Consider the following 19,761-nt stretch of genomic DNA (forward strand, 5'->3'; position numbering starts at 1 on the left):
AGTTCTACGCAAAGATTTTTCTTACATAATAGGAATACTTTCGGCAATTTTTCAGCAAATTCGGGTTAAAATTGTGATTAAACACACAAAAAAAAAAATCAAATCTGTCGGTCCATTATGATACGGCCAAAACGTGCCTCATCGAAATAGCTGATCAAATTCGTTTCAGGACATTTGGAGTTTATCTAGCGATGTCCGTCCGTCCGTTCGTCTGTATGTCTGTCTGGTGAGCAAAATAACTCTCGAAAGGAGTATCCGATTTGGTTCAAACATGGCACATCGTTAGATCGAGTTCGGAGGTGGGCAATATCGATCCACTTCTTCTTTTACCTCCACCACAAAAGTCCGAAATTTTCAAAGGTAATATTTGGCTCAGACTGGGAACATTTCAATATACATATATATACATACATATCGGACCTTTTCTTCGGGGACCTCCCCCACAAAAGAGTCAAAATTTCGAAAAAACATAACGATTATTAAATCTGAAATAGGTATGCGGTTCTTTCCATATTTCACACATTCCATTATTTCTACTAATATAAAATTTTCTATGAAGATGGAATATATCGGTCCACTCCTTCTGGTACCTCCCCCACAATAGGTCAAAATTTTGAATATCCATTAAGCTCATAAAACACGAAATTGACATCCCATTCCATGCAGACTTGGTACATCTCAATATTTCCATCAACGCAACATCTGTTATAAAGATGAAAGATATCGGACCTTTTTCTTCTGGGACCTCCCCCACATAGGCTTCAAGATTTTGAAGAACAAAACGCTCAAAAAAGCGAAAAAGCACACATACAAACATGTTTGTTAACACAAGATCTGTTGCGAAGTTGATGTATATTTACGAACCCCTTCTGGTACCTCACCCACAAAGAGTCACAATTTTCAATTCATTTATCTGTCATAACTTGCGAAATAAGTCAGCGATTCCTTACAACTTGCTATATCCAAATATTTCTCTCAACCAGAAACCTGAGATGAATATGGAATTTTTTGTTTCGCATAAAAATGGATATAAATGTTCGATTTTACTATAATTTTACTCATACCAATATTTTTATCTTTATTCGAAGAAGTATGAAAATGGAATATTACCGTCGACTATGTCTGGTACCTCAAAAATTATCATTTATCTCATATAAAGTGAAGGAAGTAGTCGATATAGTTCAAAACTGACACGTCGCAATATTATACCATATTTATTTAGGTCCGATACGTAGTGAACAATATTGGGTCATTCCATCGGAGCCTACTCCATAGAGGGTCAACAATTTGAATAATTATAACAGAAGTCAAAACATATTTAAATAATCGAACATTGGCTGATACCTTTGTCGGCAAAAAATTCACTGTAGTTGAGGTTCATCCCTACGACATTAAAACAAAATATTATTCTCACTAATGATTTACTTTTATTACTTTTCTCAAAATTGTTGCCCAAATACAGCGACCAATATATTGTAAACAAGGTTTTTTTCTTGGCATCCATTGTTTATCAATAAAATTGAAAGGCAGTATCACGACAAAAAAAAGTGGTTAAGAACATTTTTATGGCAATATTAACATTGAAATAAAAATTATTGAAAAATTAACAAGAAATTTCGACAATAAAAATTGTGTCTAGGAACCATTTATTTTGACACTCTCGAAAAGGAAGAGCATCTGAATAAACACCTTTTCAAGAAAAATTATACATACCCCTAAGTATGTTGGTTTGTGTGTATTTGTGCAAAATGCTTTGTTGTTGACAAATCACAAATTGTGACACACTCAAATATTTGCCAGATGACAGTCTGTCACTTAAAAAGGGGGAATTTTTGAATGGCGTGCCAAAAGTGTCGTAATAAAGATATGAGAAATGCAAGACAATGAACCTTCGTTAAATGAAAAGAAAGAAGATCATTGTTTCAATAAAAGGAATAATGGAGGTTGGAATTACACACTTTTGGAGTTTTCTTGAGTCAATGTTGGTGTATAGAGTGTGATAAGACTAGAAGTGTACTAAAAGTACACAAATGTACTAAAAATTGAATACTTTGTGTTGGACAAGCGGAATGATCTAAAGTTTTGGTATGAAAGTCACTGTTGGAGTCCAGGATGGCTGTACGGAAGTGTTTTTGGAAACTGAAGTGGTTTGTTGTTATTGTTGCAAAATATTCAGGCTCAATCCCATTGTTGTTGTTTATAAGATGTTGGAGAAAGATGGTAATGTTTAACAGGGGATAAGGCAGGGAAAGAGTCAACAATCCCCATGAGCTCGCTAGATAGAATTTTTTTTTTACGTGAACATATAGAGTTAAAAAATTGAAATGACTATGGGAATTAAGGCTGTAAAGTAAGTTTGATATATGAGGGTGGTTTTGGAAATGTGTACTAAGTGCGCGAACCGTACTAAATTGTACTAAATTTTAAACAGTTTGGTTTAGGGTGAACGGTTGAAGCTGAAATTTTTAAATTATGTATTGGAGTCCCTGATTTTATTTATTTTATTATTTTTTGTTTTAAACCTGGTTTTGGAAGTACACAAATTATAAATTTGTACTTAATTTGGAACAATTTGGAACTTTGGAAAACTACTAAATAGTACTATACTATTTGGTACAATTTGGTATTAGGTGAACAAATAGTGTTTGAAATCTGAAATTTGATATTATGGGTCGCTGTTCATATGTAATCTGGACATGGACAAGCACTGAATGGTACTATATTTGCTATTGAGTGAAGGAATTGGGATAAAATTCTGTAATTTGGAAGTGCGTCCTATATATATACGAATTGTACTAAATTTGTTATTGAGAGAAGGATATCCAGAATTTTGATATTAAGATCTCTGTTGATATCTGGAGTTGAGATATGAAGGTGCTTTTATAATAGCACGAAAAATACTAAATTGTACTATATTTGGTACAATTTGGTATTGGGTGAACAAATAGTGCTTGAAATTTGGTATTAGTGTCGGTGTTTGTGTGTATTGAGGTGGTTATGGAAATGTGTACAATAATTGTAAGAAAAGTACTAAATGGTACTAAATTTGGCCCGGGTTAAGTTGATAGAGATAAAATTGTAAAAAGTTTGATATTTAGACTAGTTATAGTATATGTGTTTGAGATTTGGCGGTGGTTTGGAAATGTGTCCTTTATTGGTACAAAAAGTACTAAATGATACTAAATTTGGTATTGGATGAAACATAGTACTTGCAGTTTGAAATTTTGTAATAGGATCGCCTTTCATATGGATATGATTTTGATTTTTACAATGTTTGTACGAAAAGTACTAAATGTTACTAAACTTGGTATTGGGATAGGACTGGAACCACAAATTTGATACTCAGCTCTTAGTTGGTATCTATGATTAAGATATGGAGGTGGATCTGAAAATATGTTCTGCAGTTGTAGGAAAAGTACAAAATTTGGTATTGGTGAAGGGATAATGTTGATTTCCCAAATGTTATAATGTTTGTTTCCGGAATTGAGATATGGAGGTTGTTTCGGGAATGTGTATTCCAGTTGTACGAAAAGTACTAAATGATACTAAATTTGATATTGGGTGAAGGATAGGGCTGGTGTCCTCAAATTTGATATTGAAATTTCTGTTGTGTACTATAATTGTACGAAAAGTACTAAATGGTATTGGTTATAGGGGTAGAGATCATATTGTGAAAAGTTTAATATTTAGCTAACTGTTGATTTCTCAGGTTGGGATATGGAAGTGGGTTTAGAAATCGGTACTACAGTTGCTCGAAAAGTACTGAATTGAACTATATTCGGTATTGGGTGAAGTATAGAGCTAAAACCCTGAAATTTTATGTTGCGATAATTATTGGTGTCTAGTATGGAGATATAGAATGGTTCTGGCAATGAGTACCAAAATTATACGAAAAGTACTAAATCTTACTAATTTTGGATCGCTATTGATTTATAGAGTAGAGAGATGTAGTTTTGAATATGAGTACTAAATGAAACTAAATTTGGTATTAGGTAAAGGAATAGAGTTGAAATCCTGATATTTAGATGACTGTTGGTAACTGGAATTGAGATATGGAGGTGGTTTGGAAATGTATTTTATAATTGTACGAAAAGTACTAAATGTTACCAAATTTCGATCACTATTGGTGTCTAGAATGGAGAGATGTAGATTGTTTTGTACCAAGTGTTACTAAATTTGGTATTGGGTGAAGGGATAGAGTTGAAATTCTTAAATTTGGTATTGAGGTCACTGTTAGTTTCTAGAGTTTACATGTGGAGACGATAAAATAAGTTTGGACAGGAAAATCGGATGTGGGTTCATTGTGCTTTGGTTCACTAAAAAAATTTACTAAAAATTAGTGAAAGCATTACACAATGAACCCACATTCAAATATTTGGTCTAAAACTATTACAACGATTCCATATGTAAACCCGAGAAACCATTAATGAGCTCTTATTCTTTTCGAAAAAGGAAACACTTGAATAATATGTAAAACCTTTAAAGTCTAAAAAATTAGTATCTAAAATTTATATAAATTAATATATAAAACTGAACAAATTTTGAATTTGAGTTCTAAAAAGACCTAACATGAACTGTTGAAACTAATCTAACATTTTAAAGTGGACTTGCAAGTCTTAGAACAATATTCTGGTCTTATAGCTCAAAACGGGCTTAGCAAGTATTTTTTCGTTTATTCTTGGCACTTTAAAGCTTTAGACAAGTAAAAAAGCTGTAAGTTCGGCCGGGCCGAACTTTTAATACCCTCCACCATTTGGTGCAAATTTAGCAATTTCCAAAAAAATAAATTCCGTTAAAAATTCTGTTAAAATCTTAAAAATACCGAATGCCTATACGACGACTTGGACCTGCATAGGCAACTTTTGTCATAAGTTATTACAATATTTAAATGCGAAACTTGAAGAAAAATCTGTTTATAATGTAGCCATAATCATCAAAATACCGAATATAGGGGGTACCGTTATATGGGGGCTATACGAAGACATAGACTTGCACAGACAATTTTCTGGCATGGGATGAAGTATCCATTACGAACTTCGCATGCGAAATTTGAAACAATTCCTGTAAAGAATGTCGCTAAAATCATCAAAATACCGAATATAGAGGGGGTGGTACGGTATATGGGGGCTATACGAAGACGTGGACCTACATGGCCCATTTTCTGTTTTATGCTGCTACGAACAAATACCAAATTTGGAACGATTCCGTTAAATAATGTCGCTAAAATCATCAAAATACCGAATATCGGGGGGTACCGTTATATGGTGGCTATATGAAGACGTGGACCTACATGGCTCATTTTTTGACTTAGGATGTAGTATCCATTTCGAACTTCAAATACCAAATTTGAAACAATTCCGGCGAATAATATCGCTAAAATCATCAAAATATCGAATATCGGGAGGTACCGTTATATGGGGGCTATATGATAACGTGGACCTACATGGCCCATTTACGAACTTAACCTGCCTACTGGCAAAATATACATGTGTGCAAAATTTTAGCCTTCCATCTCAATTTGTTCGAAAGATAGCGTGATTCCAACAGACAGACAGATGGACAGACAGACAGACAGACAGACAGACGGACAGACAGCGGACATGGCTAAATCGACTTAGAATTTTACGCTGATATATATACTTTTTTGGGTCTGAAATGAGTATTTCGAGGAGTTACAAACGGAATGACAAAGTTAATATACCCTCCATAGTATGGTGGAGGGTATAAACGGTCGAAAATGAACTGTTGAAACTAATCTAACATTTTAAAGTGGACTTGCAAGTCTTAGAACAATATTCTGGTCTTTTAGCTCAAAATAAGCTTAGCAAATATTTTTTCGTTTATTCTTGGCATTTTAAAGCTTTAGAAAATATGCCAAATTTTTATAGCCTCTGATCATACTTTATTTGTTATTATGTCCTTAATTATCGCCATAAATTATAATGTCACAAAATTATGATGCATTGACTTAGAATACCCTCTAATTGGGTCCATAATCCATCAATTTAAATTCCACCAAAATAACTACCACTCTCAAATAAGTTTGTGCAATAGCAATTAGTCAGCGGAATAATAAAAATCTCTCCCAATTTGCAAATTTGTTATTTTAACTTGAGATGTCTTAATATTCGGGGTTAATAAAATAATTTGTGACTAACACGGCTGCTGCTGCGGCTTCTGGTTTTCTCATAACTAGTAAATCATTTGGAATTTATGAGAGAAATAGCTGCTGCTGCTGCTGCTGAAATTAAATTTATTAACACAGAAAAAGCTGAAAAACAACAACCACCAATTAGAATAGAGGAATAGACTTTGCCAGATGCATTTTAATTTGAATAACCTTAAGTGCATGATCCAAGATCCCCGTTCCATGAGAGCTACATTAGTTTTCTACTTTGAGCCGGAACATTTCTCACAGTTCCCACTCTGGGGGGTGACATAATCATTTCAATAATGTTGGGTACGACCATTTTCATATTTATTTACTTTACTGGGTCACGCCCTTGTCAGTTGCCCGGCATGCGAAATGGCCGGTCAGCAAATAAAACAAAACAATAATAACAATAAACAAAAGAAAATAATGACAATGTGCAGTGAGTGGAGTACCCGTCTGTTCACATTTTGAAAATATATAAATAAAAAAACATTTTCTTTAAATTATTTTAAAAATATGTAAATTGAGCTGAGTGTGTGTGTGTGTGTGTAACGTCAAGTGCGTATGGTTATTATAAAGATGGCATAGCACGTATACGCCATACAACCCATGATGAGGGTGATGAATGACGCTATCAATTGTTGTTATTGTTGGCTACGTTGACGATGACAACAGAGCGTATAACTAACAATTTGTCCCGAAAACACTTACACGTTCTTATGTCCAATGACATTGCGGTTGTTCCAAACCAAGGAAAACTATGCCGGGGTGGGTGGGAGCTAGTCTTAGCTGGCGTATGTACATGTTCCAAGAAACCTTATTTATGTGGCCATAAATTTATCTAAAATTACTTAAATTTTTATTTGTGATTTTTTTCTGTCATTTTTGGTCTTTCATTGTTTGATTATTTGTTGAAATGTCTGCCTGCCGGACCGTTGGGTGGTATTTGAATTTTTTTTCTAATTCTTTTTATTTTCTCTCTCTTTTGTTTTGTTTTGCTGTCTAATTTGTTTATGATTATTTATGACTATTGTTTGTGGTTAGATTTAATTTCATTATCATTTTAAAAAATGTGTAGTGAAAATTATTGCCTTAGGGTCACAATTGACTGTTGTATTGGCATAAATTTGCATTAGTTCTTGGAATGAATTTCTAAGTAGATTCTGTTGTCACATCTGTTGGGCAGGGTTGTCACATGCAGTGGTGGTCTAATCCACCAGGAATTCCAATGGCACTATAAATTATCTTGCGCATTTGACCTTGAAGTTATAATTTTTGAACAATATGGAATGGTCATTAGAGGTTGCCTCCCAAATTGTAAGAATGGGGAATAATCAAAAAAAAAAAAAAAATAAATAAATAAAAAAAATATTAAATCTTAAACAGAAGAATGTACCGGAACACCCTAATGAAAATATATCGCAGAGAAATTGAAAATTTTAATTTGTTTTATTGATATATTTGTTTACAACACTATTTTCAAACTCTATCGAAACTACTACACCCATGCACACTTTTGCGTGCGAAAAATTGCGTCTTATGTGACCTCCAAAATTAACGCACTCTATGCGCCTGCATTCAGTGATGACAGCCTGTTTCCTTTCATTCCTTGTTGACCTTTGTGGTGGTGGCAACTGATATTAGCTTGTATTTCAAGGTCATGTTTTTCACAGCCTTGCCAAATGGATTTTTGCAATGAACATCCTAAGTAAATTTAATGCAGGCAATTGGGGTTTATTTTAATATAAATCTTTCGCATTAATGGACATTTAATGTCTTATTGAAAATAAATTAATGGAAAATATATGTATTTTTCCAAAAAAAAAAAAAAAAATAATAATAAGTAAAAAAATAAATAATAAATAGATAAATAAATGTGGGAAATTTTGAAAATATTACATCAATATCTCTTTTAATTTATATTATTAAAATATAATTTAATAAATAATTTTTTATTTTTTTTTTTACTTACAGGTAAGAAACTTTACAATTATGAATAGCGAAGGAGTAAGTAAACGAAAAAAGAAAGGGTATAGTCCCGTCAATATCGCTATACGATACCCTATCCAACTCTAGATATTTTCCATAAATAATATCCGAATTCCGAAAGTTTTGGGACTTGTAGAATTGAAGACGATATAGTTTTTTTTTTTAAGATTGGATGTAAAGACGCGCTGTTACCTTGAGGCGACTACTCCACTCGGAGGTCTGCTGATCCATTGTGCTCATCCTAAATCTGAGAAAAGGGGAAAGAAAGCAAGAGATTGGAAAAATATTAATAATAATAAATTGTAACTTACTGTAAATTAATGCTGGTTCTATGTTTGAGAATAAAGACAGATCGTGTGTTATTTTATCTCTCACGTGTAATGAGAGTTGGACAGTGGCAGAGTAAAAGTTTCCTTCTCATCCTGATAGAGCTTACTGTAGACTCTACGGAATCATCGCCACTTCACTCGCAGGTTGTTCAAAAACTAATTCTTTAACGATATAAAAAGTACTTAAAAATATGATGTAGGTATTGTGTGATCCGTAAGAGCTGGACGTTTGCAATTTTGTGTCTGGGTAACTCTTGCTGGAAAGAGATAAAATTTGTCTTCCTTTAAGGGGAGGAAATGTTCCCAAAGGTACGAAACTAAAAATAAAACTTTGAAATTTCCCATGAAGTTTGAGTTAGGGCTATATGAGATAGAATGTTGGAAAATCTTGATTTAAAGGGTGCAATCGATACAGAAACTTTGAAAATGGTACAAAATAGTGATTTGCAAGAGCTCGTTTAAAATGTAACAAGAAGAGCCGTCTTTATAACCACACTTTAAGGATACGAATATTACTAAAAGATACAAAATGTTGTAATACCGATCAAATATGGGATGGAAGTGTCGAAAATGCATACTTAAACGAAGGGTTTCAAAATGTTACAAACATTTCATTGAGCAATCGAAAAGAGATGGAACTTTGAAATTTTAAAAGAGACTCATTATTGAAGAAGATTAAGATACGGCGAGATTTTCGGAACTTCACACTTTTCGAAAGTTACAAAAACATTGCCATTTATAGATCGCTCAATAGACGTTTGTATTCCATTTTATTAATCACTAATAAAGACTCATGCATACCTTCAGATCTCTGGCTTTTCCTGAAAGTAACTCCAGGTATTCGTACGATTTTAGCAAAAAAAAAAAACAACGAGAAAAAGTAGCTATTGTCGGTCGAACTAAACTTGTTATGAAAAATTCTTGGAAAATAACGCTTTAATTTTGAATCGAGCAGCTAAGTTCGGACGGGCCGAACTTTTAACACCCTTCACCATTTTGAAGGATCTTGAATAATTTCAAAAAATCCGTCGAAAAATACTATTTAAATGAAAATTGTAATAAGGGGGATATACGAAAACGTGTAAGTAATTTTTGTCAAAGGCTGTAGTATCAATTCCGAACTTCAAATACGAAATTGGAATCAATTCCGTTAAATAATGTCGCAAATATCATCAATTTGAAAATTTCCACTGAATTATGTTGCTAATATCATTAAAATACCGGATAAAGGGAGGCGCCGTTAAATGTGGGCTATACGAAGACGTGACCTGCATAGACAATTTTCTGGCATAGGTTGTAGTACTCATTACGAGCTTAACATTTCAAAAAATACGAAATTTGATACAATTCCGGTCAAAATTGTGGCAAGTGTCCCGTCAAGAATGTGTGGAAATACCGAATATCGGGAGGTAACGTTATATGGGGGATATACGATATTGTGGACCTATATAGACAATCCTCTTTCAGGGATAAAATCATCAAAATACAGAATATCGGGGGGTACCATTATATAAGGGCCATACGATATCGTGGACTGATATAGCCCATCCTTGAACTTGACCTACCTGCATACAAAAGACTGATCTGTGACATTTTTAGCTTCCTATCTTAATTCGTTTGACTTTAGCGTTATTACAACATTTGGACGGACGTATAGGGCTAAAACGTCTTAGAATTTTATGCTGATCAAGAATATGTACACTTTGTTAGGTCTAAAATTATTATTTCGGTGAGTTACAATTGGAATGGCAAACTTAATAGCTAAAGTCATGAAAATATAGAAGACGAGGAAGTATCGTCGTATGGGAGCTAAACGGAAACGTATTCAATTATCTGCCAGAGAAAGCGGCACCTATTACGAAATCTAAATACCAAATTTCGTTGACAAATATAATCATCAAAATACTAAATCCAGGATGCAGGTCAGGATGCATACAAATGTTCGTTGTAGTAAGCATTTTCTTTGGTATAATTCCTTCTCTAAAACTTTTGTAACAACCTTCGTATAATTTGTAGATAAAAACAAAACTTCTCGTTTTTTTTATTTTTATAATTTCATGAACACAGAAAAAGTGCAATTTTCATTAATTTATGCCAATATTAAATATTTCAATTGCAAAAACCAAAAAAGAAAACAAAACACAATCCAGAGGGGGTCCACCACACAATGTTTATGCTTTTTTCGTTTTGAGAAAGGCTCATTGAGGCAGTGAGTGGTGAAGAGGCGAAAGAGTTGAAGAAAAACAGAAAATAAAATAATTTCGCACATAATGTTTAGCACACGAACACGCTCACATCACCATACAGCCAGCCAGCCACCAACATTGCCTCAAAAGAAAGTCTTCAAGGAGGTGGGACAAAAAACTAGCGGGGAAGGCGTAGGTAGAGAACCAAAAAAAAAAAAACAAGAAAGAATAAATACAAAACTAAACAAACACTAAAACTAATGTCCGAACAAAACGCACGTTCTAAACAAATTTTGTTGAGCAAAAAAAAAAAAATTGAAAGAAAAAAATGTTTTCTATTTTTGGGTTGGGGCCAAAAATTGGCGTCGTCTACGCCAGCCATTGAAGCGTGCAGAGAACGTGTAGCGTTAACATTTGTGCCGAGCAGAGTAGGGATTCGGCTAAGAATTTGGTCAAAAGGGTGGGGATTTTGGAATGTAACAAAAACTTTTTGGCCAAATAACAAGACTCAGACAATGATTTGGGTTTTGCAATTTAAAGGGCTTTCCAGGAAACACCGACTAAAGTGATAGATCGATCCATCCATCACTTCTCTTGATTGAGGCAAAACAAATGCCTCTCAATTGCCTATCACATAATTTTTCCGCTTTTTTTTTTTTGAGCGCTCTGAAGGAGAGCACATGGCCGGCCGCCCAACAACAGTGTTCATTTCCACTCAGCGGCATTTGTTTGAAAATGAATTCAGCCAAAACCAACAAATTTTGCAAAACAAAATCTATTCTGAACGATCGCTATGGTCAGTCTTCTTTCGATAATCGCTCTAGCTCGGCGACAGCGACAATCTGTGTGAAATTCGCGCAAGCCTTACGACAACGCATGTTAAGGAAAAAATTTCAAATCTTTTTTTGAAATTAGAAAAGCAAAAGTTTCCCAAAACTAAAAAAACATACAAATCGAAAGATACCGGTATTTGGCATTAAAAGTGAATTTTCGAAAGAAAAAAAAAAGACTTCCTTCCTTTCGTGTTTTTTTTTGTCACTGTTGTCTGACGCCTGGGCGGAAGTGTCATTTTAAGTTGACCAAAAACAAAATTTTTCAAAAATAATCACCGGCGATATAAAAAGTAACACCAACAGACGCTAGAGATTTTATACGAATCATTAAAACAAAAAAGAAATTATAAATATTTAAAAAAAAAACACAAAAAAATTATTGGCCAAAATAAGTGAAAGACTACCCGAAGTGCCCAATCTCTCCCCTCAAAAACCAAATAGCAACAACAATCGACAAAACAAAAAATTGCATAATATTTCATTTATTTATATTGTGGGCCATACGAAGATACAACAAAAACAAAAAAAAATTAAATAAAATTTAAAATAATTTCAATTTTTTCGCTAAAAGAATAACAACTAGAAATAAATAAATAAACGAACAGCTACCATATTTTTTTGACGCTGCTACACACGCCGACAACTTTTGTTTATAATTCTCAATGTTCGATATTGTATTGGCCACAACGGAGCGAAATGAAAAACGTCCGATCCGTCTCGTGGTTATAAACAAAAAAGATATTCACAAACCCCTCGACTTTTCAATACCACCGGACAATTGATAATCCAGTTCATTTAGATTTGTTCAGATCAACAAGTGAACGCTGACTAATCGCTAAAACCCAGTTGGCTTGAGGTGCCCGGCCGCGCTTGCTTCTGCGGGCGAAAAAAGAAATTTACTTTCTAAAGGTAGGTTCTTCAAATAATTCTTGTGTTGTTTTTTGCCCCCTCTCTCTCTCTCGCTCGATATTAAAATAAATTAGAAAATTTTTCTTGGCCATTATTTTTTGATCGTAAATCACGTCTAATCACATCACTGACAGCCAAAGTCATTCAACGCATACTCAAATTGGGTTAGTAGAGATTTGTTAGATTGTTGTATTTTTTTAATAATTTAAATTGGTATTCTTTTTGAAATCTTTTTTATTTCCTTCAACAATTCATTTTTTTATATAAAAATCTGTTAGTCATTTTGTTTGGTATTTTTAAAGGAAAACCAGTAAAAAAACATTAAGTTCGGTCGGGCCAAACTTTTAATACCCTCCTTAGGTTAAAGAAAAAATTAGAGCTCATTATGGCCCACAAAAACAATTTTTTAGACATATTCATGGAAAAATGTGCCAAAAATCATTAAAATACCGAATATCGGGAAATACGACTATATGGGGCTATACAAAACGTGGATCTATACATGCAATGTTTCGCCAACGGAGCTAGAACCCAATATGACCTACAAATACCAATTTTCAGACAAATGTGGCAAAAATCATCCAAATTCCGAATATCGGGAGGTACCGTTATATGGGGACTATACCAAAACGTGGACCTATACATAAAATATTTTGCCACACAAAACTAGGAACCACTATGACTTACAAATACCAATTTTCGGACAAATTCGTGAAAAAATATGGCAAAAATCATCAAAATACCGAATATCGGGAGTTAACTTTATATGGGGGCTATACCACATGAACTAGGACCCATTGTAACCTACAAATACCAAATTTCAGACAAATCCGTGAAAAAATTTGGCAAAAATCGTCAAAATACCGAATATTGGAAGGTACCTTTATATGGGGACTATACAAAAACGTTGACCGATATATCTCATTTTAAATACCAACCATCCTAGACACAATACAAATTGCTCTGCTAAATTTTGGTAATCAAGGTCAAATAATGTGGGTTGTATCGTGTTTTCAACAGACAGACAGACGGAAAGAAAGAGGAACATCGTTAAATCGACTTTTATGCTGATTATGAATGTATATACTTTATGGGGTCTACAACGAATATTTAAGGATGTTACAAACGGAATGACAAAGTTAATATACCTTCCTTTTAAAGGTAGAGGGTATAAAAATATGAAATATTGTTTAAAGAGTGCAAAGAAGTCAGCCTAATATATCATTTGAGTTTTGAGTTATTTAAGACTTATTCTGAAAATTATACTATTAAAATATTGCCATGTGTTCCCCCACCAAAATATCTAAATTTTCAAAAAAAAAACAAAAACAAAAAAAAATACTTTACAGAAAGAGAAAGGATATTTCGATTTGGTTTAATCTTTCCAAATCTAATACCTATATCTGTCCTAGTACCTCCCTCGCAAATGGTCAACATTTTGAATAATCTCAACGTTTAGAAAATGTGAAATAAGAGTCCAATTCTCTTAAAATTTCGCATGTCCCAACGGACCACTCCTTGTGGTAACTCTCCCACAACGGGTCAAAATTTTTAATACTTATATCTTTTATGAAACACAAAATAACCATCCAAGTCTCTTCCAATTTCACAAATCTGTATATGTTTTTTCTTACACAAGATCTGATTTCAAGATGGGATATATCGGTCCACTCCTTCTGGTTCCTCCCCCCCCCAAAGTGTCAAAATTTGGAACAATTATAACAATTATAAAATATGATATGCGAGTCCAATGGTCTTCAAAACTCGTACATCTTTATATTTCTACTAACCATATATCTGGTATGAAGAGCAATATAACGAACCACTACTTCTGGTACCTCCCTCACAACGGGTCAAAATTTTGAATAACCATGATGCTCATAAAAGGCAAAATAAGTATCCGATTTCTTTTAAACTCTGCACATCGCAATATTTCTATCAACGCAAGAGTTGATGTGGAGATGGGATATATTGGACCACTAATAATAAATCTCGTGGAGTGCGATATAAGCACCCGATTCGCTCTAAATTTCACACATCTCAATATTTTTACTAAGGCAAGGTGTGAAGATGGCTGGTATTGGTCCAAGAGTGCTGGAGGAGTAGGAATTTTACAAGAAGTTTACACTTCACTCCTTAGTTTATATGTATTGGTGCTTTCGCAAGTTACTGATTCTTGAACAACAAGAGTGGGAGTTAAAATACTCGAAATAGAGGAAGAAAAGTTTATTTTAAGATTAAAATCGAGTTGAACAAATATTTGGTTTTTTGATGTGCGTGCTCATTAAGACGCATGTTTTTATGTTGCTGTGGACTCCCTCAAAAATAAAAGAATGGGAAAACAACAAAAAGAGATTAAATGCCAATCTGCAATTTCGAGCTGTTTTTACTCTCGCCCGCTTACTGGCAAAGAAAAATGATGTGTACTTAATTTATTTCCTTTACTCACAGGAGTATTTTCACTCGAGTCTATGTCGTTACTCAAATTTGAGAGCGCTTACCAGAGACTTGATTTTGAGATTATTGAGCTTTGCCGCTTTTCAGATTCATACAAGCCTAATAGATTAATATTGCCAATTATTAAGTCGAAAATAAATCTTATTATTTGATGGCCAAAGGTTCTTAGGGAAACTTTTTTTAGGGCTTTAGAGATTTCCGCACACTAGCTTAAATTTGAATTATTAAAGACCAAATCATTAATCTGTTATTCATCCTGAATTCAATTATGCTACGAATTCTACATTTTGAATCAAATTTGTGCAAAAAAAATAATTTTGAAAATAATAATTTTCAGTCAAAATTTCAAAGCACAAAGTTGCATATTCAGACTTATATTTGTTCAATTCATTTCCCATGATATTTGCCAATATTATGTCTCAATTTGTCAGCTGCGGTGAACAAAACTAACAACAACGGCACCGAAATAGATCCAACAATTATCTGAGCCACCAACTGGGAATTGCAAAAGGCAACAAAATACAAAAAAAAAAAAAAAAAAAAAAATGCAAATCATATTCATGTTATTTGCAATATGCAATGTTCATTTAAATGAGCGGGCAGTAATCTTTGTTGCAGTCTCGTCTACATCTGCGGCGGCGATTATTAATTAATTGGCAATCATAAAACAATCATTGGTCATGTCCATTGGTCAAATGTGGCGCAAAAGATCTCAGGGGCGGGGTGAATGACTGACAGAGAACAAATTCGCCAACAACTGTGTCGCGCTGACCGGTGACTATGATGGCTAATAGGGGGAAAACAAAATCTGTGAACATATTTCCGGGATGTCGGTTTGTTCTAAACCCAAAGGTTTTTTTTTTGTCACAATTGGGTGTTAATTCCTTTTTATTTCTTTTTTTAAGTAAAATTAATGACTTTTATTTGTTTTTAAACAATGATAAATTTTGTTATTTTTTATGCTTATTTTTGCCATACCAAAAATGCATTGCAGAAAACATAAACCTATAAAAGTGTGTATGTGGGTTTTTTTTTCCCATATATGTGTTTTTTTATTTTTGTTTTTTGTTGGTCTAACTCTCCCTGCTGGCCATTCAAATCGCATTCTCTGTTTGTATTTCGAGTGATTTATGCCGGATATTGAATATGATTTTATGGCTTGTTGTTGCTGCTGTTCCTTTTATTGTGTTTGTTGTTCTATTGCCTTTCGACACTTTTGGCCGTTTCTTTTCGCATTTTTGTGGCCATAAACAATTCAAATCAAATATAAATTGATTTTTATTTTATTTATTTTTTGTATATGTTTTGGTTTTCGATTTTTTTATTTGATCACCAGAAAACGTGCTTTTTCTGCATTCGAATTGCAGCGAAAATAAATATTATTTCTATTCCTTTTGCATTTCATTTTCAATTTGTCAGTCCATCGAATAGACACCCCAAAAAAATTCCACTCCTACGAAAACAAGAATTTCATAATTAATGGCATTTCACAAGAGACTCACATTGGGGAAATTGTCTCGTTGGTATTTTTATATGTGTGAATGGCTTGTATTCTTGAGAATATAAACCACCTCTTATATACATTTTTTCTGACAGATTTCTATGTCTAGTCTAATATTTATTTGCGAGAGTGGATTTATTTTGATCAGTTTATTTCAACAAGTTATTATTTTTTCTTGAAAAAATATTGCCATAATTATGGCAATTAACAAGTTGAGATGGTCAAAAATTTTGTCCATCTGAGTAATTCGGGATATATTGTCTAAAAAAATATTAGGATGAACTTTGAAAATTTTCACAAAATCTTGAGAAAAATAAGAAAAAAACCCAGCATGGTTAGTGATAAATTTTCTTACATTCTTTCTACGAAGAAATTTCTTTCACCAAATTTAATGCAACTTCCAAAAAAAAAGCCAATAAGGAAAAGTCGAAAGTCGGGCGGGGCCGACTATATGATTTACAATGATATTTAGTAGAACTCCCGTAACAAATGACGTGCATATTTTTCACAAGAATAAATGAACTGAAAGTGACTTTATGAAGATCCTCAAAAGTAACTATGGGTCTATCTCGCTTCCTTCTCGATGTTACAAAAAAAAGCAGAAATATATTAAATATATAAATACACAAATACAAAATACCCTTACCACTATGTGGTGTAGGGTATAAAAACACGTTCTCTGCTATGCCAGTTTATTCAAGAATATATTTTAACTTCCATTACGATTATTCAAAATGCAAACCTTTTATGGAGAAGATACGGAAGGAGTGGACCATTATTATCCACTTCCACACATATGACAATTTTTGGAAAATGTTGAAATGCGCATGAGGTACCAGATATAAGGGTCCACAGTATTCCACTTAATCTAATACTGATAAAAATATTGGGATATGCAAAATTTAAGGAAAATCAGATCAGATAACGTTTTTTTTTGGAAATAATTGTTAATTGTAATTTTAACCTTTTTAGGGGAGGAACAAATAGTAGTGAGCCGATAAATTCCGTAGTCATTTTATATCTTTGGTTGAAATTAAAAAATATTGGTATACCAAGTTCATAAAATAAACGCTGCCCTGTTTCGCAGGTCACATCTAGAAGAGATATAAGCATTTAAAATTGTGACCCATTGTGGGAGAGTAACCAAAAAGATTACTCCGATATCTATCATCTTCACGCCAGATCTTGTGTTTATATAAATATTGAGATGTGTGAAACTTGAAGAGAATCGAATGCTTATTTCGCATTTTTTGAGTGGTATAATTATTTCAAATTTTGACCCATTTGTGGGAGAGGTACCAGAAAGAGTGGTCCGATATATTCCATCTTCATACCTTGTCTTATGTTGACAGAAATATTGAGATGTGGCGAGTTTGAAAGGAAATGGTTGCTCATTTCGTGTTTTACGTACTTCGTGGCTATTCAAAAATTTGACCCGTTTTTGGGGAGATGCCAAAGAAGGGGGTCGTTATATTCATACCAGATCAGGTGATTTATTATTTATTTGATTTATTTGTATTGAAATGAGTGAAATTTGAAGACAATTTGAATTTTATAATAGTTATAATTATTCCAAATTTTGACCCTTTGTGGGGAGGTACTTAATGGAGTGAACCCATATTATCCATTTTCGCATATGCTCAAGCACTAACAAATTCTACGAGGTAAATTATGTTCTTTGAAAATATTGACCTTTTGTGGGGAGGTACCAGAAGGAGTGGATCGATATTGCCCATCTCCGAACTCGATCTAATTTTGATAATAATATTACGATGTACCAACTTTGGATCAAATTGGGAAGGGAATATGAGTTATCGTGCGCATCAGTCAGCCAGCCAGCTAGACAGATAGATGGACACCCCTAGATCGACTTCAAATGTCCTGAAACGGATTTGGTCCAAAGAGACCTAAGGTCAAACATCGTTATTTTGATGAGGCACGTTTTGACCGCATCAAATTATATATTCACATTACATGTTTATTGCGGGCGATAGGAACGTTTTTCAGGAACAAAACACCTAAAAATTCAGAAAAGTTAAAGAAATACTTATTCGAACTGCTAGTACGTTCCATATAATTTAATGTTTGAATATAATTTCATGAAAATGTTGACCGCAACCAATTTGGCAAACCCTATCACACATTTCGGCTAGTATCTCGCGAATAAAAGCTTCAATGTTGGCTTTCCAACGTGTCGATTGAGGAGAGCTCGTTTGTACAGAAATGGCCCTTAACATAGCCCCACATAATCTCAAGGAGATAAATCGCACGATCCAGGCGTCCATTTGACTTGTACAGAAAATGAAATAAAAAGTCTGCCGATCTCACCTCCAAATAAGTCCATTGTTACGCGTGTTGTGTGGCATATGGCACAGTCTTGTTGAAGCCACATTTCATGTAAGTCAAGCTCTTGCATTTTGGGCGAAAAAAAATTGGAAGTTAGCCATTAGTTGAACAAAATTTTAGAAACGTGCTACAGCTGGTTAAACCGGTGTTGCCAGAAGGAAAACTGTTAAAAAATCACCATTTTTTTTACCACCGAAATGATATGACTTTGAAAAGGCATAAAATAAGATGTATGTATCGGAGTTGAGCTGAGGATCGGAGTTTCATCAAATGTCGTATTTACTTTCACAATAAATTCGATTGAATGTGCAAAAATTAATCCCACTTGGTCTGATATTACACATTTGGTGCACAATATACTTGAAAATGGAAAAAAAAAATATAAATAGCTCCAAACCTAAACCTACCTCGATAAAATTTACTTAAGACATTTCTGAGCTGTATCTGAAATCTGATACCAAATATCATTTTTGTGAAGTGCGTATAACGAATGTGAGGGACTTAAATACCAAATCGGATTAACACTTTATATGGGACCTATAGCTATATCCGCGGCGATTCTCACCAAATCGTGCATAATTAATATGTTATGTTGAATTCGGCCGCATGAGCCGAAATCCATTCAATCTAAACGAATATTTCACATATAGGAACAATAGAACTGAAATCGGGAGCTATATCTAAATTTTGACCGATTATCACCAAATTCTTTAGGGTTTGTATTTGGGCCAACCAAGGATTTGTGGGAAATGTCATCTCAGTTGGACAATAAATGCGACCTATAGTTAGGACATGGAAAGACGGACATATATAAATCGACTCAGAATGTGATTCTATGGAGTTCATCAAAAGGAACAATGAGTCTGTATCGTTTCCTTCTGTATGTTACAAACAAATGCACAAAGACATAATACCCTGTACCACAGCGTGGCGTAGGGTTTAAATATGGCTATGTACTGAGAGTTTAGACTGTTGGAACACCGACTGAAAATTTCTAAATTGTAAAGTCAATTTGGTTTTAGCTGTATGATTATATTGGGTTTTGAATCGTTTCCTC

The 19,761-nt window shown here is 33.7% G+C and overlaps 1 protein-coding gene across 4 annotated transcripts in view; it reads left to right on the forward strand.

Annotated features, from left to right (window-relative positions):
• Positions 1-19,761, forward strand: part of LOC101895423 (A disintegrin and metalloproteinase with thrombospondin motifs 1) — a 266,152-nt gene that overhangs the window by 113,393 nt on the left and 132,998 nt on the right. The window lies entirely within an intron of this gene.

Source organism: Musca domestica, unplaced genomic scaffold (assembly GCF_030504385.1).
Source record: "Musca domestica strain aabys unplaced genomic scaffold, Musca_domestica.polishedcontigs.V.1.1 21, whole genome shotgun sequence".
In the NCBI taxonomy this organism is placed as follows: Eukaryota; Metazoa; Arthropoda; class Insecta; order Diptera; family Muscidae; genus Musca; species Musca domestica.